At 39.8% G+C, this 18,726-nt stretch overlaps 3 non-coding genes across 3 annotated transcripts; all 3 read right to left on the minus strand.

Annotated features, from left to right (window-relative positions):
- Positions 1–878: 878 nt before the first annotated feature.
- TRNAS-GCU (transfer RNA serine (anticodon GCU)) lies at positions 879–960 on the minus strand. Its single transcript has one exon. It is a non-coding gene; the product is annotated as a tRNA-Ser (tRNA).
- Positions 961–7,535: 6,575 nt separating this feature from the next.
- On the minus strand, positions 7,536–7,607 carry TRNAP-CGG (transfer RNA proline (anticodon CGG)). The gene has a single exon. It is a non-coding gene; the product is annotated as a tRNA-Pro (tRNA).
- Positions 7,608–16,000: 8,393 nt separating this feature from the next.
- TRNAS-GCU (transfer RNA serine (anticodon GCU)) lies at positions 16,001–16,082 on the minus strand. Its single transcript has one exon. It is a non-coding gene; the product is annotated as a tRNA-Ser (tRNA).
- Positions 16,083–18,726: the final 2,644 nt, after the last annotated feature.

The raw sequence follows: 18,726 nt of genomic DNA on the forward strand, positions 1-18,726 counted from the left end.
TCAGGGAAAAAGGACACCCTTTCTTTCAGTTTGGGGTACTTTAGCTGCAATGTGGTAGAGTGAAGAAACATGTGCATCATGTCTATTACCACAAAGAACAAATTTTAATCTCCCAATGGGGTAAAATATGACTTTATTGTTGCTTTATGATACAACCTTCACTTCACTGAAAGTCTCAGATGGAGTCCTGCAAGTCACTCTACCCAGACTTTCCCAACCATCTCCCCTACCAAATCCTGGGATTCTGACAGTCTCTAAATGATGCTTCTTTTCATGTGGCCTTTACACAGGGTGTCTTCATTTTCAAGTTCTCAGGGGCACAATTTGGAAACACCAATCCAATCACTCTTCAGCAACAGATTCTTGGTTCCACCCTCAAGCAGAATACTGAATGTGGCCTCTTAGGAAAGAGGTTTGTGTGGTTGTCATCTGAAACTAAGTTACCTCCAAATTCCTTGATCTTTTAAAAACTCATGTACTCATCTCTTCAGTGCTATACCTTTCTTCAATTTTGGTCAGTAGATTGGTTCTTGAGAATCTAATTCAAATTCTGCCTTGGTCTGTCTGTTCTGCTGACTATATCTGTTGATGAATTTATTTTATTGCTCATTGGAGTAATGACTTCTAAAATGAGGGACTGGAGAGACCAGATTCCAGTTTCTACCAGCTTTGTCTTTCGCTTATCTCTTCCTCCACCTCCCTGAAGGAACTTCATCAAATGACAGTTGCCAAATCAATTATCAACCGAAACTAGGGAAATCCACACATACCACTGTAACAATTGTGAGTAGGGAAGTAAGAGCAGCTTTCTCGTAGATGAATTCAAAGTTTAGATCTGGGTAGGTGATCTTCCCCTCTCCTTACTAAAAATGCCAGGTCGACGAAGGTGGGATTCGAACCCACGCGTGCAGAGCACAATGGATTAGCAGTCCATCGCCTTAACCACTCGGCCACCTCGTCTTCATATCTTAGATGTTTGGCAAGGTTTATTTCAGAGTTCATACTCGGGAACCCACTATTTCAGAAAGAAAGACGGTTAGGAGACGGCTTGGAGACGTCTGGGAAACGTGGAGGTGGCCCGTTTTCACACGAATGGACAAAGAACTGGATTGGAAAAGCTGCGACGGGGGAAAAAAAAAAACAAAAAACCAAGCTTAACTCTCACAGGAGACTTGGTAGAAACACATTTGCGTGGTCCTTCATTCCTTTTCTCCCGCTGCGGGCAGGGGGCACCTCAGAATCAAGTCCGAGTTTGCTGTCACCCTCTCGCGTTCGGGGAGCCTGGTCCAGCGCCCCCAGAGCGCAGCCGAAAAAACCGCAGGGAGCAGAGGTTCCCAAAAACAGTCCCCCTGGAGTCGTTGTCAGGGAAGCTGACGAATGTGGACTCCTAACTCGGAGTTAATAAAATAATTTTGAAAATTAAACGATGAATTTGAATAGGGCTCAATTTCTATTCAATGTTATTGCCCCTTTTGCAGTACTTTACGGTGAATTGTGTAGAAAAGAATCCTTAATTCTTGGGGTTCTCCTCTCGGATCATCCGCATCAGAGGAACCATGAACTCCGTTTTCCTTCCAAATACCCGTGTGTTTCTTGAATGGTTTTCTAGAGAAAATGTTTCCCAACTTTCATTAGCTCTTAACAAGGGCAGCAGTGCTAAAAATGTTAAGTGACTCATTTTTTTAAATGAGTTGAAAAAATGTTTCTGGGAAAGAGTGAAAAAACCTATTTTAGCTGTCTTTTGGGAACTTTGATTGGTTTGATTGTTTCATGGAATGAATAACATGCACATGAATGAACATGAGTACAGACTAACTCTAATTATAATGAATCATAAATGCCTGAGAAAAGATGGTAATACTGAAGCTGAGCCTTGAGCACATTTTCTAGAGGTGAGAAAAATGAAGGTGTCCCAGACTGAGGAAAGGGTGTGCTCAAAGCTGACTGATATCTAGAAAACTGTTGGAAATCACTGTGGCTGTTGTGCTGAAGCATGTGAGAGGCTGGTCAGGAAACACCAATAAATCTGAGAATGGAACCTGGTCATGAAAATTTTTCTTGTGAAGATTAAGTAAATCAATCACAGGATGAACAACAGCAAACATGGAAGAAATCCTTTAGGAACAGATTCCTGCTTCATTTTCACACTCTTAGTGTGAGTGTTACCTAAAGGTGCATGGGGAGGGGGTCTGACTGCTCACTGCTCAAAAGCCAGTAAACAGACCAGGTTGGTGGAAAGGAAAGTTTGCTTTATTTCAGTTGCTAGCAACTGAGCGTAGGGGTGGCAGACATCTGTCCAAAGGCCGACTCCCCGCTCTCTCCCCACCCCCAAAAAGCAGGGATTGAAAGCATTTATAGAATGAGTCCTTGGTGGAGGGGCTACATGCAGAAGCAGCACAGTCATCTCTAACAGTTATCTTCAAACTGGTCATCGGTGGTCTGACCAGCATCATCTTGGTTGTTTTAGGTACAGTTAATCCTCAGTTCCAGGGTGCACTTGTTCCTATTTCTTTGCGGTCAGCTCTCAAGAATTGTGGTAGTTCATATCCTGGGTACAGTCTGGTCATCCTGTAGTTAACTTTTCCACCTGGTGTTTTGGAATCTATAAGACAGCTCACAGGATATGGCTCAGAATATTATCTATAGCCTTTGAGAAAGGCCCTTAACTGTGCTTAATGACTGCAATGTTAGTATTTCGTTTCCTTTGCTTGTTTTCCTTTGTTTCAGCATTTCTCACTTCTCTGATTAAACTTATTCTTTGACTAAGTTTTCACACACAAAAGGCAGGCAAAAGACATGGGGGGTGTGGGGCAACAATCATACAGTACTACTCCATTTCATGAGGACACTACCTTAGGCTGCTCTAACATTTTCTTCAGTGAAAAACCATCCTTAACTTGTCCCAGAGAATCAATCTCTCTTCCTGCTTGGAAAAGTCCTTTAAAAAAAAAAATTGGGGAGTGGGGGTGGGAGGGAGGGTCAAGAGGTAGGGGACATATGTTTACCTATGGCTGAATCATACTGAAGTATGGCAGAAACCAACACAGTATTGCAAAACAACTATGCTTCGTTTAGAAATAAATAAATTTAAAATATTTTTGGAAAAATCCTTATATTTTAATATAGGCTGCATTGTTCTGCCTGGATCTTCACCTCAATTTAACCCATGTCCCTCCACCTTATTTTTCATGCTCAGTTCAATTCACGATATTGTATTAAGAAAAATTTATTTCCCCTTTCTTCCAACAAGACATTTTCCCTCATGGAGTGCTCTTGCCCTTTTTCATTTTAACCTGGATAAATGTTTTTATCCACTCTTGGTTCTCAGCTTAAAGCTTTTTTTTTTTTAATTAAAATGTTTAAAATTAACTATATGTTTCAAAATCTCAAGTACTTCAGAAATATGTGTGTATTAGAAAGTGGTTCTCTTCCCCCTTTGGTAGAGGCAAAGATTTTCAGTCATTTGGCTTTTTGTTTGTGTTGTTTTTGTTTTACCAGCATGTTTCCAAATATCATGCTATGGCAGAGACGGCTAGTTACCGTTGGTATTTGTTCTTTCCTTCCAAGAAACAGAAATTTGGTAGCGTTCATAGACATCCATGAAAAAATTACAGTGCACAACTTTCCCTGATGTGTGGCCATTTGGCCAATTTCTAAACCAGGGCATTAGAGATAAAGTGGATGTAAAGCTTTCAAGTTATGTTCAGAAGAGGAAAGAAATACCATTCATTTCTGTCTCCCGACTGTATCTGCTTGCTGGAAAAGGCAGCATTATAAGAATGAAGGTGTCATGAAATATAAAGAGATTGGAAACAGTAACCCATAGGAAGGCAGGAACCATGAGATAGAAGATTAGAACCAACACCTTAGAGCCAAAGTATCACTCTGGGATTGATTATACCTTCAGACTGTTACATGAGAGATCATGAAGGCTTTCTGTGTAGCTCAGTTGAAAAAAGCAGTGTGGGAGATCTGGATTCAATTCCTGGGTCGGGAGGATCCCCTGGAGAAGGAAATGCAACCCACTTCAGTATTCTTGCCTGGAGAATCCCATGGACAGAGGGGACTGACAGGCTACAGTTCATGGGATTGCAGGTGTCGGACATGACTTAATGCTATCTTTCTTCTTCCTTTAATGTACAATTCACTGGGGTCTTTGTTACAGAGACCAAATTGTGTCTTAATTAATACAGATGCTTTTATTTCTACTTTCAAATTTTTTTCAGTTTAGTATTTTCTATTGATTACTTCTTAAATAAAAGGAAGATTCATTTCTCTTTTCTTGCCTTAAATAACACCATATACAGATACCCTTACTATTGATTTTTCTTCTGAATTTACTTATATCATAATATTTGTTGAATTAGTATCACTGTTCATATATTATGATTGGAAAATACCATTTACTGGTCTCTCATGATATCTTTGTTTCCTGAACGTTAAAGCTTTTTCTCAAATTACCACAAATAACTATAAAAGCTTTGACAAAAAAAGAAATTGGGTGTTTTCTGTACTAGCTATACAGTTTTCATCCTGATGTCTTCTTGAGAAAGATTTCAATGGAGATAAGATTTTTTACTATTTTGGTGTTGGAAAATATGTTTTATAATTCTCTGACACTTGCTTAAATATTTGGTTGGGTATGGAATGCTAGGGAATATTTTCTTTCAGGATTTTGAAAGAGTTCTCCATTTTCTTCTAGACTTCAGTATTGCTTTTGAGAATTACAGAGTCATTCTAATTACTATGTTTCATTTGTAATTAGTTTTTTTTCTCTTTCAAGATGATTTCTTTGTCTTCAATGTACTCAAATGTCTGAAAGATATGCCTTTGTGTGTATCTATTTTCATTCACTGTTCTGGGAGCTCTACTACATCATTAAATTTGGAAAAATCATCTATTTCAGTTTGAGAAATTAACTTTACTTTTTTGTCAATTTTCTCACTTATGTGTTCTGTATTCTCTTGCTTTACCTTTTTTTCCCTAGAATATTATATACTTGGACTTTAAACCTCTGGGATGTTTCCTCTACTTTCCAAAAAGTATTATTCTCTCCTAGTTACAATCTGTTTATATTTTTTAATAGACTCTATTTTTAAGGCAGTTTTAGGTGTACAGAAAAATTAACACAAAAGTACAGAGTCCACACATACTTCCTATGATTTATGTCTTATATTATTTGGTTCATTTGTTACAACTGATGAACCAATATTAATATATTATTATTAACATTCTTCATGTTAGGGTTTACTCTTCACTTTAGACATTCTTTGGGTTTGACAAATGTATAATGACATGGATCCATCATTACAGTACCGCACAGAATAGTTATATTGCCCTGTGTTCCACATCTTCTTCATCCATACATCCCCTAGAACTACTGGTATTTTTACTGTTGCTATATCTTTACTTTTCCCAGAAAGTCATATAGTTGGAATCACACAGTATGCAACCTTTTCAAATTGGCTTCTTTCACTTAGTAATGTGTTTTTTAAGTTTCCTGCATGTCTTTTTGTGACTTGATAGTTTAGTTCTTCTTATTACTAATATTCCATTGTATGGATGTACCCCAGTTTGTTTATCCATTAATTTATTGAAGGGCATTTTGGTTGCTTTCAAGTATTGACAGTTATGAATAAAGTTGCTTTAAACATTCATGTGCAGGTTTTTTTGTGGACGCAGATTTTCAGCTCATTTGGGTAAATGTGAAGGAGCATGACTGCAGGAGTGTGCCCGTATATTATTACTCTACATTCTGGAAAAAGTCCTTTACATTTTATTTCAACTATTCTATTAAGTTTTTCATGTCTACTCCCACAATTTCAACTTTGAGACTTCTGTACTTAAGAGTTACCTTGTTGAACAGCAGCCTCTTTTAAAACAAGAATAGATGTAATAACACGCCTGAGATTTTCTTTCTCCTCTCTGCATAATATTTTCCTCTGTTTTTTTAGTTCATGTTCATCTCTGTCTTTCATGTCAGACATTCACTTTAGATGTCTAGTGATCTTTGATTGCTGGTCTGCAGATATAATTAGGCCCTAAAAATGACTGAAAATGAGATTATGAGTCTAGTTTATTGACTGTGGGCTTCACTTGTAAAGTGATCTACCTGTGCCATTTACTATCAGGCAATATCTTTAACTCATTCTTCTTGGGATAGTAAAATCCCTTGAAAAAGGATTATTAAATCTGCTTAGATGATGTAAAACTGACTTCTTAAATTCTGAGAAAATTCTTAAAGGACAGAGGTTGGATGAAATCCTTCTCCAAACGTGTATCTTCATAGTTATTGGGTTCCCAAAATTAATCAAAGAAAGACAAAAAATAACAAGGAAAGGTAAAAAAGAGATAATATTTCAGAATACCAAGTTGAGCAGGGCCAGGTGAGTCTCTAGGCTATCAAGAAGCAAGGAAGAAACTGTGGTGGTTTGTGTGTGTGTTCACTCTAAGTTTCAACCACATTAAGACGGTTATCCTGAGGATATATCTTAATTTAGCTAGCATGAGCAAAGTAACTGGATTAATACCTTTCCTCTCCATTTTATTTCTTCATCTTCCAAATTTCATTGATCAATTCATCTGAACGTTTTCAACAATTTCAAATTGAGAGGTTTTCCTGGGGTCAAGGAGAAGTTATGGCAAGTTTCCAGTTTTGGGGTAGGGAAACCCTGGAACTTCCAAGTGTTAGCGATTTCTCTTCGTGGTTTTTCTCTCCCGGTGGACAAACTGTGGCCGGCAACATTCCCTGGAAATCTACAGGTGGGCTCTGGATAGTTGTGCTCTGGGAATTCTACACTTCCTCTTAGGACTCAAGGTAATTGCAAAACTTAGTTACTTGCGGTATTAAATCCCATAGAAACAAAAACTGGTTTTTAAAAAAATTTTTTATTCCTGGTCCCTCACCGCATCTCTGGGATCTAGCAGAGGCTGACACGTAGTATTCACTGAATATTCATTCGTTGAATGAATAGGTAAATAAACTCTGACCAGGGAGTGCAGCTCCAAGGTGCAACGCAGGAAAAGAAAGAGGTTTACATCCTAAGCGTTGATTACAGTGGGAGTGGCGGCGGCGGCAAGCAACTAGGAGTGCCTTTTACTTTAGTCAGTGCGGTACCAGTAACTGCTGCCAGTGGGAGAATGATCACTCAAGTCGGAGATAGCAGTGGATATGCAAATCCACATCTCTACCAGAGGAAGGCAGGTACTGGTGGACCGTAATTCACACTTCCCCGCTCCGCCCCACCCAGTCAAGTACGCACACGTACGTACGTACGTAGGCACGTACACACGTAGGCAAAAACTAGGTCCCCAAGGCCTTCGTTCTTTACTTTTGGAAAGAGATGCACAGGGGAACAGGAACTGGTGGGGGAGCGTCTGCGAACTAGCATCAACACTTCTCCCATTCAAGGAGATCTGGAATTAAGTACCCAGCTGCTCGGAAGACAATCCCTTTGTCAATGCAATGCAATCCCATCTTTTTGGCAAGAAAGTAGAGAAAATACTTTTTCTCACTATTTATTGGAAAAGGAAGTGGGCTCGTCCGGGATTTGAACCCGGGACCTCTCGCACCCGAAGCGAGAATCATACCCCTAGACCAACGAGCCACTTACGTGACCCCTCTGCCCATGTTTAATATAAGAACTAGAATCAATTTTCTTGCCCCCCACACGAAGTCAAGTATGAGCCCCCTATATTTAAATAACAACTAATATACATTTGGGAGTCTTATGATGACCTTTTAATTTAGGCCCAAGTTACTAAGGTTTTCATCCTTCCTCCTGTCAGTTATACAGTAACCACTACAAAGTGAGTTCCACCTGTATACTAATCTATGACTTAACTGACAAGATTATATCATAAAAGTCACATTAAGAAAGTACTCTGTTTTTGAACCATATTTTAAAAATTGAAATATAATTGACCCACAATATTGTTAGTTTCACATTTGATTCATATTTGTCTAAAGAAGTATTTATTCCAGGTTTCATTATGTATTTCATGGTGTGACAAATAATTTGAGTAACATTCATATTAGTTTTCTATACTTTACTTTCATAGAGGAAATTGACATTTTCTTTGACAAGTCCCCTGAAAACTTGCTTAGTCATAAGTAAGCATTTTTGTCAAGATGTTATTTCAATATGTGGACCCCTTAGCCAGTATTGTACCCCAAGCACAGGTCATTGTTTTTGCATCTGTTTTATGACTTTGAAACCTCTATATTCTGTTAGAACTAAGAACAGAATCCTTCAAAGATTTAACACTTTAGAAAAAGATTCCCAAAGATCTTCTCTTCGGTGCAAGCAGCTGCTTTCAAATTTTTTATAGATTGGCATCCCTGCTTTCTGAGTTTCTCATAAGACTTCGCTGGAAAAAAGGCAATGCTGGCAGATGAATGCTTAGTTTGGCTGCCTCTTGTATGTATCTTTAGCTTTAGAAGAAAGTTTTGGCACTTCAGTAAGGATTCAGAGAAAGGAATTTGAAGTGCCAGCTCCTTTGAAAGCTGGTTCATCAACTCAATTAATTTTTAAATAAAGTTTCCTACCAATGTTTTTCTACTTTCCCCATAACACCGTGTATGAGGAAACTTTTGATCAGCAAAGATGGAATATATATTTGAAAGGCATAAAAATTGGGATTTTACACAAAGTGCACATTAAAGGCTGGTGTTTTGTGTGTAATCAGAGAGTGCCTGAATTAATCCTCAAAAGGACATGAAATAACTCACATGGCAGTTACAGATTCTATTATCTTTTAATTCTAAGATACTTTAGAGTTTCTGTAGTTTGGTCGAGAGTACATCAACGTTTTAAACTGAGGATATAGGATTCAAGTCCTAGTCTGCAAAGTAGGCACCTAGATTACAACTCTGAATTTTTTTTCCACCTCTGAAGTTTTCATGAATTCCTTGGGACAGGCAGTGACTACAATAGGATGAAACTACAAGGAAGTGGTTTATTTTCCACCCTCACTCTCACTCTGCATTTCTTGATTTTTATTTTGGTTATCCTTTAAGAAATGCACCCAATTTTTTCTTCTCCCCAGCCTACTGTGTTAGGTCACAGCTTCAAAATTGGGTGATAAAAAGTGAGAGGTAAAAAGGAAAAATTCAAACCTCCCAGATGCATATTTTAAGGCTTTTTCAGAACTTAAATACTTTAAAATAATGGATTGAGCCGTCCTGTTAATGAACCTAACATCACAAAACTGTGTCCTGTATCTTAATTACAAGTCTTAGCCTCTAATTTATGCTGGGCAGAATTTTTTCTGGGCAAAATAAAAGTGACTAAATAATCTTCCTTTAGTTACTAGAGGAATCAATATAAAAAGTAGTTTCCCCAGATTTCCAGTATGCCAGCAGTTAGCTAGGTAGACATTCCTGCTGATCAACACGAAGAGGCTGAGACTAGCAAAGCCAAATGTTAGAAATATTTTAATATTTGATAATACATTATTATTTAATCAAGAATAAACCTAAATAGGAGGGAAAAAATGGAATCTGCCCAACACAAGAAAAGGAAACATCATGAGAATGAGAACACTTTCAGTAGCTCTGATTTCTGGGGTGGAGTGTTTTGGAAACCTGGAGCTCTGAAATTAGAGCTAATTTTCTGAAATTAGAAAATACTTATGCTGCTTGTACAGATGAAAAGCCATGTACCCATTGCTCCAGCCCATGAGAACCTGGAAGAAGATGTCCTGCAGAGACATGATAGTGAGGAAAAGCCACCAAATTATTTGCCTAGATGGTAGCATATAACAATACTCAACATATGGTTTATTTCCAGATTTGTTCATACTATTGCCTGTTGTGATGTTAGTTAGAGCAAGTTAGAGCTTATCAGGAAATTAAGGATCCAGAAGAGGGGGAGATAGGGAAGAATTTGCCATGCAGTCAGTGGTTTGAGCTTTCTCCATAAAGTAGTCCTAGGATGACTGGTGATGACTTGAATCACGCTGGGAGACAAATGGTACAGACTGAAAGACCACATGCCACTCTCACCAGATACACCGCAGCTCTACAACCACCACCACATGGACAGTTACTGAAATGAAAAGCTGACATTATATCCGAGATTCCTTTGGTACAAAATGTCATTGTGTTAGCAAAAGGCAGGTGAATAAGAATAAGGCCTATGGGTTTTTTCCTCTCTTCCTGTAACAGACACATATTCATGGCCACAAACAAAAAGAAGTTCCCTCCAATGCCAGATACAGTAATAGGAAGATTATTCCCTGGATGAGATCACTCCAAATCATCTTCTGATTTCATGGACAGTCCCAGGGAAAACCTTTTGAAAAAAACAAATATATAAGGATGATGTATTTCATGTCTGTGGCTTCTTTCTGGTTTACTAAAAAGGAAAGGAACAGCTGGATCACTGAAGGGTAAAAGTACATGGTTCTATTTATGCATTCTTTTCAATTCATGCCCTTTCTGTTTGTCATGTTATTTTTCTGCTCTCTCAATTGATTTATAGAAGGTGGTGACCCCCATATCTACATGTCCACCACATTATTTCTCTCCCACATTACACAATCCACCTGATTCTGTGACCATTACCTTCTGAATGTTTCACATGACCACACACATGTGATTTAAACTACCCAGTCTATGATATTCTTTTATAGCTGCCTGAACAGAATAAACCACAAGCTTAGACTTCCTTTGCGTAATAAGCTCTCACTGAACTCATTGAACTGTGATGCCGTTGCTTCTTGATTTTCACTCTCCACTTAAGTGTGAGGCCTGGGTATAAAAACTACATGGGTAACTTACTCACCGCCTATTATCTAAATCACCAGGCTTTGTGCCTGTAAAATAATGTTAAACAGTTTATAAATAAGTAATCAAATGAAGCATGGAATTATCATTGTGAAAGTGCGTGTTACTGTTGGTGGGAATGCAAAGTAGTACAGCCACTATGGTGAACAGTGTGGAGATTTCTTAAAAAACTGGAAATAGAACTGCCATATGACCAAGCAATACCATTTCTGGGCATACACACCGAGGAAACCAGATCTGAAAGAGACATGTGCACCCCAGTGCTCATCACAGCACTGTTTATAATAGCCAGGACATGGAAGCAACCTAGATGCCCATCAGCAGACGAATGGATTAGGAAGCTGTGGTACATATACACAATGAAATATTACTCAGCCACTAAAAAGAATTCATTTGAATCAGTTCTAATGAGATGGATGAAACTGGAGCCCATTATACAGAGTGAAGTAAGCCAGAAAGACAAAGATCATATATATGGAATTTAGAAAGATGGTAATGATAACCCTATATGCAAAACAGAAAAAGAGACACAGATGTACAGAACAGACTTCTGGACTCTGTGGGAGAAGGCGAGGGTGGGATGTTTCGAGAGAACAGCATGTATATTATCTATAGTGAAACAGATCACCAGCCCAGGTGGGATGCATGAGACAAGTGCTTGGACCTGGTGGGCTGGGAGGACCCAGAGGAGTCGGGTGGAGAGGGAGGTGGGAGGGGGGATCGGGATGGGGAATACATGTAACTCCATGGCTGATTCATGTCAATGTATGACAAAACCCACTACAATATTGTAAAGTAATTAGCCTCCAACTAATAAAAACAAATGAAAAAAAAAAAAACAAGTGCGTGTTAATGACGCAGAAGAAGTTAGGGGACAATTAGGAGGGACATTTGAGGAGATTCTTCTTCTCTATGAATTTAAAAAGCTGATGACCTGAGAATTCAAGTCAACACATGTTGAATGATATCTTTATTAAGGACCTCAGTATCTCCTAAGATAAATGGGTGGATTTGAATTTCAAGGTTACCGTTAATGTTATCAGCTCCAATAAGACACAATAAAGCTTCAAGAAACACAATAAACTCTGAAAAACTTACATTTCCTCTTTCTCTGTTTCTGATTAAGTAGTTACTTGACAGGCACCCCACTCCGAGACACCCATAGCAGTTTTCAGAATGAGGATTTTTTGTTTGCTATTTACAACAAGATGAACTGGGCAGGTGATACTTTTATGTCTACTCTGGTTGCTGGGAGAGATGAGAAGATACATATATTTCTTAAAAGAACAAACAAAAACCTTTGCAAGGTTTTTACAGCTAGCATTTAAGGATCAACTAAAGGCAATCTGCGAACATGGTTTACTCCTCCTGAAGTTTTTTGGCAGAGCCTTGCTGTATGAGAACCAACATAACCCCAAAGTTCAGTGAGATATCTGTCCAGGCAGCCTAGTGATGTTTAAGTCTTCACTAGTGAGATTATTTTTCAAGTCTGTAATGAAGGAACATGGATTCAACATCAAGAAGAGAGTTGCCAGAAGTTGTAAATACTTAATCTTGGTAATGTAATGCCTTACTTCTGATTCTGACCTAAAGACTTCATTCATCACCATCTATATATCTGAGTTCAATTACTGGGTCGGAAAGATCCCCTGGCAACCCACTCCAGTATTCTTACCTGGAGAGTGCCATGGACAGAGGAGCCTGGCTGGCTATGGTCCATAGGGTCGCACAGAGCTGGACACAATTGAAGCAACTGAGCATGCATGCACCCGTATATCTATATCTATATCTATATCTATATCTATATCTATATCTATATCTATATATGTCACTAGTAAGCATTTTTCTTGTTTGAGACTTTCAAAATGGGTTAAACTCAGATACTGCCTTGAAGAATCTAAATCTAGCGGATCAACTCCCTCATGGACCAGAAAAAAGCAGATATTTCTGGATGGCAGCTGGGAATTGATCAGCTGTTCTTCACCTGAATCTGGCACCTTCATCTCCCGTAAGTGACAAAAGAGCTCAGACTCTTCTCTCTGTTCCTCACCAGCCCTGCCCCAAATAGCCTCCCTTCCAAAACCAAAGGCAGTCCCATCCATAGTTGTTAGGTATACTCACCTTGGTAGCTCTGTGCAGCATTAGGCGGTGTTCTGGCAGAGCAGCAGCAGCCAAATCCTGTTTCTATTTCCCCAAGCCCCAGTATTCAGAGCCTAACTCTCACTGTTGTCAAGATGTTAACATTCTAAGCTTTGACTTCAACAGGGGTAAAGGGCTCATTGGAGAAGGAAATGGCAAGGCACTCCAGTTCTCTTGCCTGGAAAATCTCATGGATGGGGGAGCCTGGTAGAATACAGTCCATGGGGTTGCAAAGAGTAGGACATGACTAAGCAACACACACACACACACACACACACACACACACACACACACACACACGGCTCCTTAGCCCCAAAGAATATTTCTCTCCTCTACCTAATGCATAATTTGCTGAGCCCGGAAACATTCCAAAGTCAAGTATAGTAAAGGGTTAATAATGAGTAGGAGTCACTGTGATGATGAGCAATTGCCACAGCACAGCTCCCCAAGAGATTGAGGTTTCCTATTTTTGTTGTTGGAGAAGGAAATGGCAACCCACTCCAGTATTCTTGCCTAGAGAAGTCCATGGACAGAGGAGCCTGGCTGGCTATGGTCCATAGGGTCGCACAAAATCAGACACAGCTGAAGAGTCTTAGCACTCATGCAGTCTCCTGTCACACCTTCCATTCACCACAAAAGCCAGGAACAATTTGGAAGAAACATCTGAGAACGTAAAGTGGCTATCTTAAAAATTATTTAAAACTACCATATTCATCGATAATGAAAAATCATTCAGTGTTTGAAGAAGGATACTGGATCTCCATGATAGACAGTGTCTACTGCTGCTGCTAAGTCGCCTCAGTCGTCTCCGACTCTGTGAGACCCCATAGATGGCAGTCCACCAGGCTCCTCTGTCCCTGGGATTCTCCAGGGAAGAATACTGGAGTGGGTTGCCATTTCCTTCTCCAATGCATGCATGCATGCTAAGTCGCTTCAGTCGTGTCCAACTCTGTGCAAGCCTATGGACAGCAGCCCACCAGGCTTTTCCATCTACAGGATTCTCTAGGCAAGAATACTGGAGTGGGTTGCCATTTCCATCTCCAAGACAGTGTCTGCTGCTGCTGCTGCTGCTAAGTCGCCTCAATCGTCTCCGACTCTGTGAGACCCCATAGACGGCAGCCCACCAGGCTCCTCTGTCCCTGGGATTCTCCAGGCAGTGTCTAGAAGACAGCAAAAGAGGTCACTGGTGCTTCAAAGATCCATAGATTACCTTTCCTGTTAATGCAGTTGCTTTTTCTCTTCTTCATAAATAGCCAAAGACTCTAAATGTTAAATGTTTTCAAGCAAGCTTAATGAAGTTTGTAGCTGGTAATCACTGGGGGCATGGGGTTGGGGGTAGGGGGGGAACTGCAGGCTGCAGGGGAGGGAGGGGATATGGAGAAGTTGCTACGAAGTTTCAGTTTCCTGATGATTTTTTAGTTTTCCAAAGACAGGAATTCAGAGAAGCAAACCAGGAGGAGACCTATGGGCCAGGCAGTAGAGGGGATTATTTGAAGATCTGAGATGAGTTGAGTTTGTGGATATTTTAAAATATTATGTCTAATTTTCAATGTGTTTTAAAATTGCCACAATAAAATGCTTTTACTTTTACTTTTTTTCCCAAAAAGGAAGAGTTTAGAAAAAATATTTTTACTAAATAATGTTAAAGATAATAATTTGAAAAAAAGATAATAATCTGAAAAGAGAAGATAATGTAATAGGAAAAACCCATTTGAAATTTCAAGAGGGAAAAAACCTCCAATCATTCTCCTAACTGGATAGACTTGAAACATTTATGTAGACATACCCTATACTTGAGCTCCAAAATCACTGCAGATAGTGACTGCAGCCACGAAATTAAAAGATGCTTGCTTCTTGGAAGAGAAGTTATGACCAACCTAGACAGCATATTAAAAAGCAGAGACATTACCTTACCAGCAAAGGTCTGTCTAGTCAAAGCTATGGTTTTTCCAGTGCTCATGTATGGATGGGAGAGTTGGACCTTAAAGAAAACTGAGCGCTGAAGAATTGATTCTTTTGAACTGTGGTGTTGGAGAAGACTCTTGAGAACCTCTTGGACAGCAAGAAGATCAAACCAGTCAATCCTAAAGAAAATCAGTTCTGAATATTCATTGGAAGGACTGATGTTGAAGTTGATGCTCCAATACTTTGGTCACCAGATGCAAAGAACTGACTCACTGGAAAAGACCCCGATGCTGGGCAAGATTGAAGGCAGGAGGAGAAGGAGACGACAGAGGATGAGATGGTTAGATGGCATCACCAACTCGATGAATATGAGTTTGAGCAAGCTCCAGGAGTTGGTGATGGACAAGAAAGTCTGGCATGCTGCAATCCATGGGGTTGCAAAGAGTTAGACACGACTGAGTGACTGAACTGAACCCTGTACTCTAATGTTGTATAAATATATTGAAATCACTGTGGAACTAGATTGTCCTTTGTATGAAAGAAACTGGCTTACTCAAGTATGAATGGCAGCACTGGAAGAAAATAATAAACAATAAATTTGGAAACAAAATTGGTTACTGGTTAAAAAGATACATAGAGTTCGAAGTGTTGGTCACTCAGTTGTACCCGACTCTTTGAGACCCCACAGCCCTCCCAGCTCCTCCATCGGTGGGATTTCTAAAGCAAGAATACTGGAGTGGGTTGTCATTCCCTTCTCCAGGGGATCTTCTGGCCCCAGCGATCGAACCGGGATTTTTTTACCGTCTGAGCCTATATAGAGTTCAAAACCCTTAGCCAATTAATTCTCCTAATTATGAACTGGTTGAAAACAAAAGCTCCTTCAAAGAGTCTGCTAAATGTCAAGAGAACAATATGTTGGATTGGTTAAAACTGAGGAATAATCTTCAAAACCTGTTCTAAGTAGTCCGCGCCTTAAATGTAGGAACTCTCACACTTTATGAGGGGAGGGAAATATGACAGAGTTCATAGAAAATGGAGAGGGAGGTAGCCTTTATCAGCCCAAACTCGGAATACTGAGCAAATACTTGAAGAGAGAGTGACCCAACTGGAAATGCTAGGAAGCTTTCAAAAACACACCCACGGTTGCTTATATCAAAGGTGCACCTCCGACGAAGGTGGGATTCGAACCCACGCGTGCAAAGCACAATGGATTAGCAGTCCATCGCCTTAACCACTCGGCCACCTCGTCGTCGTGCACACAAGCCTTAGCGTGCTTTATTTCAGAGTTTATACTTGGGAACCGTCTACCCTAGATAGAATGATATTCAGGAAAGAGATGGTTTGGAGACGTCTGGGAGACGTGGAGGCGGTTGGCTTCCACGCGAATGGACAAAGCGCCGAATTGCAAAAGCTGCGACGGGGGGAAAAAAAAAACAGAAAACCAGGCTTAGCTTTCACAGGAGTCTTATTAAAAGTGGTGGGGACGTGGTAGAAACACAGTTGCCTGGGCTTTCACTCCCTTTCTGGGGCTGTCTCGTTCCCGGCAGGGACTGAACCTGGGCTGAACCACAGTTTGCTGTCAGGGGAGCCTGGTCCCGGGTTCGAGCGCGCTGCTGGAAGTCCCCCGGGGCAAAGATTCCCGGAGCCGGGTCCACTGGAGTCGACCTCGGCGGAGCTGGCGAATTTGGACTCCTAATTTGTGGTTAATAAAACAGTCTGGGAAATTAGACGATGGATCTGAGTAGGACTCAATTTCTGTTCAGTGTTATTGACAGTTGTTCAAAAGCTTAGGGTGAAAATGCATAGAGAAGAATCATTAGCTTCTCGGGGCTCTTCTCCCCGGTCATCCTCATCAGAGGAACCACGAATTCTGATCCTCCCCACTCCACTACCTGAGTGTTTTCTAAGGAGAGTTTGTCCAACTTTCACTAGGTTTTCCAGGCGTTCTGGTATCGAAAACAAGAAACTCAACACTAGCGAGAAATAATTCAAAGAAAGAAAGGCGGGGCAGGGGGTTAGCGGGGGAGTATTCAGCTCCATCCACTTCCTTGTTTCATAAGAATAAACACGACAGATAGATGAACGAACAAGAACAGGAAGTAATTCTGACTAATCAGATTGATCATAAATGCCTGGGGAAAGAAGGTAATATTGAAGGCGAGTCTCGACCAACAAGTTTTCTAGTGGGCGCGAAGAATGTGGTTGTCGCAGGCTGAGAGGAAAGGGCCTGAGCAAAGGCAAGGAGGCGTGCAAGGCAATCACATGACTCATCCTGTTGTCAATTCTGATAGCAAAGGATAAAGGAGTTATATTCTTCTCACAAGGAAGGACAGTATAATTAACAACAACAACAAATGTCAAAAATACATAGTGCTTTTTCAGGAAGTAGTGGTGAATCATTGGGAAATTAATACATTAACTCACGTATTTGAAATTATTAAAGAGGAATTTGAAACTTAAAACACTGAAAACATATACATAAACAGATTTATTAGATAGAGCAGAAGAGAGAATTAGGAAACTGAAAGTAAGATTTGAGGGAACTATGTAAAATACTATCCACTGATACAAATAGTTGGAAATGAAGGAAGAGGGATAAGAAACATTAAGGTTAGGAGAGAAGTTCTAGCATATATCTAATTAAAGTCTCAAAAGAAGTTAAGAAAATAGGAAAGAGTTAAGTGTCTCAAGCATGCCTGACACATGCTTTAACAATTATCAACATGTTGTTAAACTGGTTTTCCATATTATTGCAAAGTTTATCTCAGGCAGTGTATTATTTTGTATATCCTTTCATTTGTTCAATAAAAATACTTATTAGAATATTTATTAGTGTTCATTTCAAAACTTCTAGAGTATAATTTGTTGAATAAATCATTTTCACTCAGCCAATTCTGCCACTGTTTTCAGGAACAACAGTGGGGAGAGGACAACAGTTTTTGTTTGTTTATGATGCTATTACCTATGTTTCTATTTATTTTCTACTGTCATTAAAACTCTACAAAGTAGAAATGATTCTAGATTTAACTGTTTAAAATAATATGGTTGGTGCTTAAAACAAGAAGCAAAATTATTCTCAGTGAATTTCTACAAAAGTGCAAGTCTTGAGTAGCATAAGTTTGCAAGTTCAAGACTACTACCTTCCTAACAGTCTGCTCTATCACTCTCTTCTCCAGCATTTAAACATCAAGATTCAGTCTATAATTGCTCCTCATCGCTTTCACTTATCTCTTCTTCCCTCTTTAGGTATCCAATACTAGGCTTCTCATGGTGATTTAGCTCTCAAATACCTCGAACTGAGTTATCTCATTCTCTGGCCATGCTCCCTGGATGTCAGAGGTCTTCTGCTTAAGTAACCAGCGTGCCTGCTCCAGCCCACTGTCTACCCAAACATCAAGGACTGTAAACCCGGATCCTGAGCATACTATAAAGCCTGCTTAAAACTCTTTAAGAACTATCAACCACCTACCTCCTGGTGACAGACCTCTACCCTCTCTCACCAGCCTCCTCTGCCCTCTTCCAGTCATACTTGGGCTGCATTCTCTATTTGGTAACAATGTATTTGAGGAAAATCAAAGTATCTTCTTTGGGGAAAATATGTGAGAGTAGTTCTTATTTTTTCACAAGCCACATATGGAAAAGCCTGGACTGTGAGACTGTACTTGAGCATTGCTTGTCTTTATATCTGCAGAAGTTTCTAAACTGTTCTATTCAGTGATGGCCTGGCTCTCATTACAAAAGAGAACCACAGAGCAATCAGAGAGACCTAAATAATGAACCCAGTTGTCCTGCACGGGGCCTATTCTTCCTCTGCGGAGAAGTCCAAGAAGTTAAAGTACCACAAAGCTAGAGCTTTTCCAGAGTAACCTTCCAGGCCTAGCTGTTTTTCACTT

The sequence above is a fragment of the Muntiacus reevesi genome, chromosome 20, assembly GCF_963930625.1.
Source record: "Muntiacus reevesi chromosome 20, mMunRee1.1, whole genome shotgun sequence".
Taxonomy (NCBI): domain Eukaryota; kingdom Metazoa; phylum Chordata; class Mammalia; order Artiodactyla; family Cervidae; genus Muntiacus; species Muntiacus reevesi.